Here is a 9531-nt window from a genome sequence, read left to right as displayed (position 1 = left end):
AGGGAATCACTGACCGCATAGGGAAGCGAATGAAGAAACACAACCTACAAACTATCTACAGACCCACCAAGAAAATCCAACAAATGGGCAAAACGTCAGGAGAGAATGCTTCTGGAACATGGACATACAGCCTGGAAAACACACAACAACACAATATATTCAGTTCAAAAGATCCAACTTTTGGTGAATGGCAATATCACAACTGGGCAAGAAAGTCTGTTTTCACCCTTGCTTTATATTTTGACATTTGAGAGACATCAAACAGGAAGACATAGTCTATGGAATAAAGACAAACAAAAAACCAAACAGTATAAGGTGAAGGCTTTTGAGGATGCTTTAGTGATAATGATTAAAACCCAATTGGATCTCTTATGTATGCTGTTCTCTCTCTTGGTTTTCCTCTTGGTTTCTCTTTAATTTAGTTGTGAATTACACTGTTTCTTTTAAAATCCATCAATAATTTGGAATGAACTAATATGTAGAATTTTTAAACTGAATTTCAGTATGGTAAGTTGTTTTTGAGGCGAGTGAAGAACTGTAATGTAGATTTAAACACTGTGTTAGAATTAACAGGATAAAATAAACATTCCCTTTTCAAAATAAATATAATTGACTCAAGGTTTTCTTAATCTTTCTCTTGAGACCCTTGGAAAAGTTTAAAATCTGGTTCAGCTGGTTTTTACATGAGGAATGAAGGGGGGCCCACTTTTACCTTCGGAGGCAAAATGCTTCATTGGGTTAATGTTGTTCCCATGTTAGAGAAGGCATTTCTTACAATAGGGGAAGGTCAAGATCACTTTACCTAGTTTAGGGCCGTTCCACACAACCATATAACCCAGAATATCAAGGCAGAAAAATCCCACAATATGTGCTTTTAATTGGGTTGTCTGAGTCCACACTGCCACATATTCTAGTTCAAAGCAGAACATTTGGGATTTTTTTAGCTGTGTGGAAGGGGCCTTAGTTTTATCTCAACACATAAGAAATCAGGAGTACCCTTTATCAATTTAGAACACATGGATGCTTTGATATTCTAGTAAATATCAAAGTAGAACGTATCAAACTAAAGTCAACCTACCTCTGTGCTTTACTAAGCAGAGTTCTAGGTGGCAATTTTTTGTAGCAAAATAAGCTTTTGACTTCTAGCCAGTGTTTGGACTATGGTGAACCTTCATAAATATGGAAAGTGATTGAACTAGTCCATTGTCCCCTGTTATTTTGTTGGTGTAATTACTAAAACTTTCAAGTTACTTCTAGGAGTTACTTTTAAAGGATGTTGGTGGCATCTTTAGACGCATTTAGAAGTTGCATGTTCTAGGCCATTCACTTATCAAGCTAATCCCCCCCTCAATTAGAATCCTAGCAAAAATAATGAAGCAGTAGCAAGCAATGCAATATTTTAAATACTATAAGAAGAAATTGCAATGAGTTACCTTTTAAATACTAATAAGAGTATTAGAAATGCATTCATTTAAAAATCATTTCCCAGGTTCTCAGAAGGAATAATTACAGATGCTGTCTTGGCTCCAATGGATCAGTGCATCTTCACAGCCTATATCACAGAATCTATAACTATCTTAAAGGTGGGTGTGGAGGGGCTCTATTGTAATCAATGTTGCCTCCTTGCTGGGGAAGGACAAATTACTGTTCCAATCCATTATCATCCAAACATCCTGAAATGTGAAGACTCTTAGAAGCAGAATGTGTATTTAGAAGTGCCCTCAGTGTGTTCAATGTAGCTTGCTCCCAAGTAGGAATACATTGATTAGAATGAAGGCAGCCTTGATTATTCCTGAGAGGTCTCAATAACAATAGCTGTCTTAATTTTTCTTAGTGCTTGATCAATATGGCCCTTCTGATTGATAATCCCCGAGAAGACTGAACTACATGCCACCTACATGTTCAATACATTCTGAGGGTGTTTGTTACCTTTTCGAAGTCTAATGTATCTTTTGATATAATTTAGGAGCCTCTGCTTATGTTTATTTTTGTTTGAGTGACTCAATTTTCCTTCCAAAGGGATAGGCATGGACCCACCCATTTTGCTATTAAAAGGAATGGTTTACAGTGATAGATAGACAGAAGTAATAAAATGAATGAAATGGTCAGATGATCGCTTTCTACATATTAGCTTGCAAAGACAAGTCTGCAAGAGCCCCTGTTTTGCCAAAATAAGGATACTGTTGTAGAAAGTGGCAGTCTTTTTGGTTACCCTGCTAAATGTGATGAGAGAGAAGAGTAATCATGCCCTCAAACCAACATTCAAAGACACCAGATGTACAGTGCAAATGTTAGACTAGATGCACCTGCCCACTAGGCATTGGATAAACTCTGAATTCATACAGGTGGTTGTCGGTGTTGTTAGATGTCAGTAAATTCTTAGCCAATGCCAAATGGATTAAGACAAAGTTCTGTAAAGAAAAAAAGTACACACATAGTTAATTCCCCTTTTTGTACTGCATACGGTAGTTGTCTAATCTATTTGCACAGTTGTGCTTAGTTCCAGAAATAAAGAAAAAATGAAGAGAAATCATATTTTTTCTCAGATAACTATGACACAATTTTCCAAACGAATATAAGAGCTAGTTTCACCCAAAACATTAGAAAGCTCTTCCACAATCCTGAGTTTCTATATTGTTGTTCTTCCTGATGGAAAGGAGGTATGTGCAAGTCAGAGGCTTATACACATTTGCAACGAAGAGCCTGTTCTAACAGTGGGCATTTTTTTTACATCTGTCAACAGTGATTGAATGATCTTGAATACCCCTGGTGCAGAGATATGTCAGAATAACCAATCTCCTGCAAAAGCTGAATGAGGAGACTCATAATTAGTAACTTATACTGAGACGCAAGGGTATTTTAGTCTCACAGAAATCTCAACATCGGGGTGGGGATCAAGATATCCTCCACATGTTGTTGAACACTTCCAGTGTTTTCATTATTGGCAATGCTGACTGGAGCTGCTGAAGTTTGCAGTCCAACAAGTTATGGGAGTTTGCATAATTCCCACCCTTGCTTTCATTATTTAATGCATAGACTTCTTGTGGCATATTCAATCTTTTGTCAGCGTTAAGAACTTTGGGATCGTTAGATCTCCTACTCTTCTTCTTCTGAAAATAAAATGTCCAGGAGACCAATATAACATCTTAGTACAGTTGCTCTTATCACATGAAAAATAATTACCGATTTTAAAGTATAAACCCAAGACTGATTGCACATGAGTTGGTTTGAACAGATGCAAATATTTAAATGCTCTTTAAAATAGTGTGCTTTTGTGTAGTTTTTATGAATAGCAAGCTAACATTTCTCTCTTCTTGTGATTAATATTTCTTAGAGGAAAAACACAGCAGTTTGGGATACTGATGAGTATATTTACAAATAATGTGTTGTCGAAGGCTTTCATGGCCAGGATCACAGGGTTGTTGTATGTCTTTCGGGCTGTGTGGCCATGTTCCAGAAGTATTCTCTCCTGACGTTTCGTCCACATCTATGGCAGGCATAGGGTTAGGGTTAGGGTTAGGATGCCTGCCATAGATGTGGGTGAAACATCAGGAGAGAATACTTCTGGAACATGGCTACACAGCCTGAAAGACATACAAGAACCCTTTACAAATAATGTTTACAACCCAGAAACTACACAACACCCCAATGTTTATCTTAACTCATCCCATTCTACATGTTTCTTAATATCAGACAGTGTTTCTTTCTTTTTTCTTCTTCTTAATACCTAAATGTATATGTTCCTATTCTGATGCTTGTATGTTATTTGGAGCTAGTAGTCGACTGTAATAAATAAATAAATAAATAAATAAATAAATAAATAAATAAATAAATTCTACATGTTTTAACTGAGAACCTAAATAAAAAGGTTTTGTTCAAAATTCATAAAAGGTCTCAGTTTTAGAGATAAAGGAACATTTGTTTTCATCTAAAATAATGTTAGGTATGTGAGTTGTCCCTTGTTACCATGCCAAGCTGCCTTGTCTATAGAAAAAGTCAGGATTGTTTTAACTTTTACTCTTTCTGCAACACTCAGGACACTTTTAAGTGTTGTTTTAAATGTTGTTGCAATCAAGAACAAGAGAGCAGCTGACTGGCCATGTGAGTATTTCAAACCAGAACATAGATGCTGCAGTCACAATCCTCCTAAGTTTGAGAGTCGGGTGATCCAGCACAGCCCATCTCACATGATTTCCTGCTGTATAGCTTCAAGGCCTGCTCTGCTTGAGCAGACTGCTGCTTTGTGCTGTCTATAGAAAGAAAGGTAACAGTCACACACACCACTGCTGACCTATGAGCATTTATGATCGAAAAACTGAACTGGTTTTGCATCCCAGCTTCCAGTGCAAGGTAATAATAATAATAATAATAATAATAATAATAATAATAATAATTATTATTCATGTCAGGAGCGACTTGAGAAACTGCAAGTCGCTTCTGGTGTGAGAGAATTGGCCATCTGCAAGGATGTTGCCCAGGGGATGCCCGGATGTTTTGATGTTTTTATCATCCTTGTGGGAGGCTTCTCTCATGTCCCCGCATGGAGCTGGAGCTGATACAGGGAGCTCATCCGCGCTCTCCCCAGGTGAGATTCGAACCTGGCAGCTTTCAGATCAGCAACCCAACCTTTAAGTCACAAGGCTTTAATCCACTATGCCATCGGGGGCTCCGCATAACAACAACAACAACAACAACTTTATTCTTATATCCCGCCACCGTCTCCCCGAAGGGACTTGGGGCAGCTTACACAGGAACAAGCCCAAACAACAACATAGCATAACAATACATGCACAGAATTTAACAGTAAAATAAACATTTCAACACTAAACAAAAATGACATAGCATAACAATTACTTTAAAAACCTGAGCATCAATTTTACGCACGGTGAAAGGTGACTAGTGCAGAGCTCAAGGGTCCATAGGTAAAAACAGAGTGAATAAAGAAGGAACATGGGGGCAGGTTCCATTAAAGTGCTATATCATATGGAGTAAGGGACAGTGATAAAGTGCCGTACGGTTTTGTAAACATAGACAACAGTCTGATGAAAAGTCTGATGGGCTTGTATATAAGATATAAGGTATAAGGTATATAACATGGGGGCAGAAACAGAAGAATGTCACTCTTGTCTCCACTCTGAGATATTTATTTATATATTTATTTCTTAATTTCGACTGCATTAGACTGTTCTTTCTATACTCTGTGGTGTCACAAAACTGGCCCTCTGTCTCCCTTCCTGCTTTTCATTTGCCTCTCACGCCTGCTGCCTGGTCTCCTCCTTGGCTTTTCCTGTCCAGCTGTGGCCTATCTTGGAGGAAATTAAACTTCAGCTCTGCTTCTGAAGAACCTTGTTTCCTACATATTGGCATTCTTTATTTATAGCCTATCCCTAAGGTCAAGGACCCGTAGCCTGCATTTCGTGGGTTGCACCCTGTTAGGGCTGGTTTTTGCCTAGCAGTAATAGGAAAGCTTGGAGAAGAGAATGATGCTGGGGAAAACGGAAGGAAAAAGGAAGAGAGGCCGACCAAGGGCAAGATGGATGGATGGTGTCCTTGAAGTGACTGGCTTGACCTTGAAGGAACTGGGAGCGGTGACGGCCGACAGGGAGCTCTGGCGTGGACTGGTCCATGAGGTCACGAAGAGTCAGAAACAACTGAGTGAATGAAGAACAACAACACAGGCTCATCTCAGCTTGACATAAACAAAAATGAAAACTTCATGGTACAATTCTAAGCATGTCTACTAAGAGGGAAGTCTCACTGAGTTCCCATTTACATGGGAATATATTATCACAATTAGATGGGAATTGGGTGAGAAGGTTTCCCAGGCAGGCTCAGTGTTCCCATCCATGTATTTTTGTGCCAGTGTCCAAAATAAGGCCATAGAATAAACAATAAAAAAGAAGAACTCATTACAAATGTATAGAAAAGATAAGAAACTAAAACACTTTAATTCCATCATGTATTTTAAAGGAACATATATTATATACATTAAAGGAAACCGTTACCCATTTATGCTTAAGAACCCATTTGTTTGTGATCCCTCATTTGTAGATGAATTATTTATACAATTTGAGAAGAGGCGGGGATGTAGGGGGAAAATTAACATGCATTTTCTATGTACTGAGAAAGAAAAAAAAGGAACATTAATAACAATTTCCCCAAAAATGTGGTTTTGAACATTTCTTTCATTTCAGAGTATGGCTTCATATGGTACAAATGTTACATTTAATATTACACACAATGTGGAATTTCAAAAATTCAACTATTTTTTCTGATACTTTTTTTCCTGGGCATTTAAAAATTGCCTTCAGTTTCAGATTCTATGTGAAGTTCCCCCGCACTACATGTGTGGGAGGCTGCTGTTAACAAGCATGGAATCCACACAGCCTGTGGGGAGTGCTCTTCTAGATCCAGGATTCTGGAAATACAGGCAAAATACTGTTTACTTCATGCATACACAGCCTCTCTTAATCCTTTCAGCCATATTGAAGAGGGGACTCTGAGCTAAACAGGCTTCCCACTCTTGCAAATCATTTGTTTGCTCTACATTACATTACAATATGATTGCATCTTGATGATGGATTAACTTCACCCTTTTGCAAGGTAACAGTAATTGTTTTTTTTTTAACTTTCATAGTTTAAAGGAATGTGTCTCACTAAATGGTGGAAGAATATGGCATGATTCAAGCGATGACTTGTACTACTGTAGGTGTTGAGGTAACAATGACATGGATGTGAAAAGTATGTTTGGTATAACACTTTCAAATATGTTTCAATAAAAGTAATTAAAGTGATAGTTACTTTGATGAAACACAACAGTACAGTTTTCAAAAAATAAGTTACAGCTATGGTACATTTCTAAAGAGTTTTTAAAAACAATTTTAGTTAATTATTTCAGGGCCATAAAACTTTGTGAGCATATTGTCTTATGTACCATATATGACATTTTGGGATGAAATAGTTAGTTAAAACTGGTTTTTAAAACTCTTTTGAAATGTTACTTTTAAAAATTATGCTTCTGTGTTTCGTAAAAGTACCTAAAGGCTACACTTTGGATATTGCAAGGTGCTGGAGATCTAAAAATGTTGACTCAGGTACTAAGAGATAGCACTTTATTTTGTGTGCCATTGTGGCTCCATGAGAAATACCAGTGTGCTTTCTGGTACCCACTCCCAGCCGAGCAGAGGCCAAATCCCACAAGAGGTTACAAGGTTTTCCACTTTATGCAACAAAGCTTCCTTAAGCTTTGCTAGTCTGAGCAGAATGAGTTCTAGGTCTGTCTGCTTCTTAGCTTGTCTCCAGACAGCCATCTTTGACAAATTGCCTGGGATCCATTGAAGCATGACACTGAGGGATTCTTCTTTCTTCTCATTAGCTACTTTGTACTTGAGTACCCAAGTATAAAACACCCATCTGTTATAGAAGGTGATTTTTTCTTTTCTCTTTATTGCCAATTCAGGAGGACCTATGTCTTTAAAGCCTGGCCTATGGGCAGCAGGAGACAAGATCAAGAAGAAAGCCAGAAATCGGGCTAAAAGCAAGTCAGAACAGGAGACCACGAATGTGCAATTGTGCCAAAGTTTTGGAAGGCCACAATGCTCAAGCAAGATATCAGAAACAAGACTGTGCATTCTGCCCAGAAGGAATCAAAACTGAGGTTGGGTGGGCAGTTACCAAGGGACGGATGACTCCCACCTTTAGTCCCATGATTCAGCACACGAGTCAGCTACAAACAGATCAAACAGCTCTTGTTGGTGTCTAAAGGAAGTAACAGTGACCCTTTGCTAAAATGTTTTAGGGTCTTCTGTGTGTGTGTGGGGGGGGGGGAGGAGGAAATAATTTCACAATTAATTCATCATAGCTATTCATCATAACCATAAAAGAGCCACAGTGGCGCAATGGGTTAAACCCTTGTGCTGGCTGGACTGCTGACCTAAAGGTTGCCGGTTCGAATACATGAGACAGGGCGAGCTACTGTCTGTTAGTTCTAGCTTGTGGAGACATGAGAGAAGCCTCCCAGCAGGACAGTAACCATCCAGACTTTCCCTGGAATTCTCTCACACCATAAGCGACTTGCTGTATGTTCTCAAGTTACTTCGGACATGATTTTAAAAAAATCATAACAATTATTCTTATTATTTTACACTATATTTTTAAACTTGTGAAGACTATATACATTTTAAATAAATACAAAATAGGTTCTTAAAATTTCCAAGGAGAAAGAAAAAGCCCAATCTGACTGCAACCCAATGTGAGTGTAATTCATTGATAGCATCTGTTGCTCTGTTCAAAGGACCTTTCTGTCAATACTATCAGTTTGACAGTATCGGCAGGAAACCCTTAGACTAGAGAAATAGGGCTGCTTACCAGTCTCTGCTGCCACAGATGTCATGCTCTTAAATATAGATTCCTCTCAGAACCTAGTTGCCCTGATGTTGCCCAACAAAGATGTAGATCACATTTTCATAGTGACTGAAAGTAAATAAGTGCCCTCATCCATGCACCTCCTGTAATACTTGCCATGCTATTATTGGTGAGATATTTCAATTACAGACGTTAACTGACATGAAAGGGATCTTAACAAGTGATAAGAGCTTCCTGCTCTAACAAAATTCCCCTGGCCCTCAAGTCATTTCCTCTGTTACTTAATCTTGGCCTATAACTCAGGCATTGCCAGAAACCATATTGTTTTGGGAAAGAGTATCAACTTTGCAGATTGCAACAGGCAGGAGGAGTAAAATTGAGCAATGACATGGGTGAAACATTGTAACAAGCAGACATGAACATGCAGGTCTGGTCCTAGGAGCACGTGAAATGAGGTGTATAAAAATTATTTGTGGTAAGGAAAAAGTGAATAGAGATATTCTTCTCTCATAATACCTAGAGGTCACTCAAAGGAATTGATTGGTCAGACATTGACAAGAGGAAACAATTCTTCACAGTGTGCAATTAATTTTTGGAATTCACTGCTAAAAGATGTGACGATGGCTAGTAGCTGAGATGGATTTAACATGGGAATGGCCATATTCGTAGAAGATAAATCAATCAACTGGACACATACAATTTTCAGCTTCAGAAGCAGTGCACCATTTAAGCATCTTGTGCTGGCTGGACTGTTGACCTGAAGCTTGGGTTGCTGACCTGAAGGTTGGAGGTTTGAATCCGCAAGATGGAGTGAGCTCCCATCTGTCAGCTCTATCTTGCAGGGACATGAGAGAAACCTCCAGCAGGGTGGTAACACATCCGGGCCTCCCCGGGGCAACGTCTCTGCAGATGTCCAATTCACTCACACCAGAAGCAACTTGCAGTATGTTCTCAAGTCGCTTCTGGAATGATAAAAAATGTGTAACTATCCACCAACTGTGATTCTACTTTAAAACAAAGTGTGCATTCACATTTTTTTAAAATGTACTTTGGTGCAGTAATTGATGTGTATATGGATATGGCAACATTTGGATTAGCAGTGCATTGAGGTTGAAGGCAAAAGTCTTGTCTATTACCCCCACTTTAGTGCTTAGAGTAACACACTTA

This window comes from Anolis carolinensis, chromosome 3, assembly GCF_035594765.1.
Source record: "Anolis carolinensis isolate JA03-04 chromosome 3, rAnoCar3.1.pri, whole genome shotgun sequence".
Classification (NCBI taxonomy): domain Eukaryota; kingdom Metazoa; phylum Chordata; class Lepidosauria; order Squamata; family Dactyloidae; genus Anolis; species Anolis carolinensis.
The sequence above is the reverse complement of the archived record's forward strand: the minus strand, read 5'-3'. Positions refer to the sequence as shown.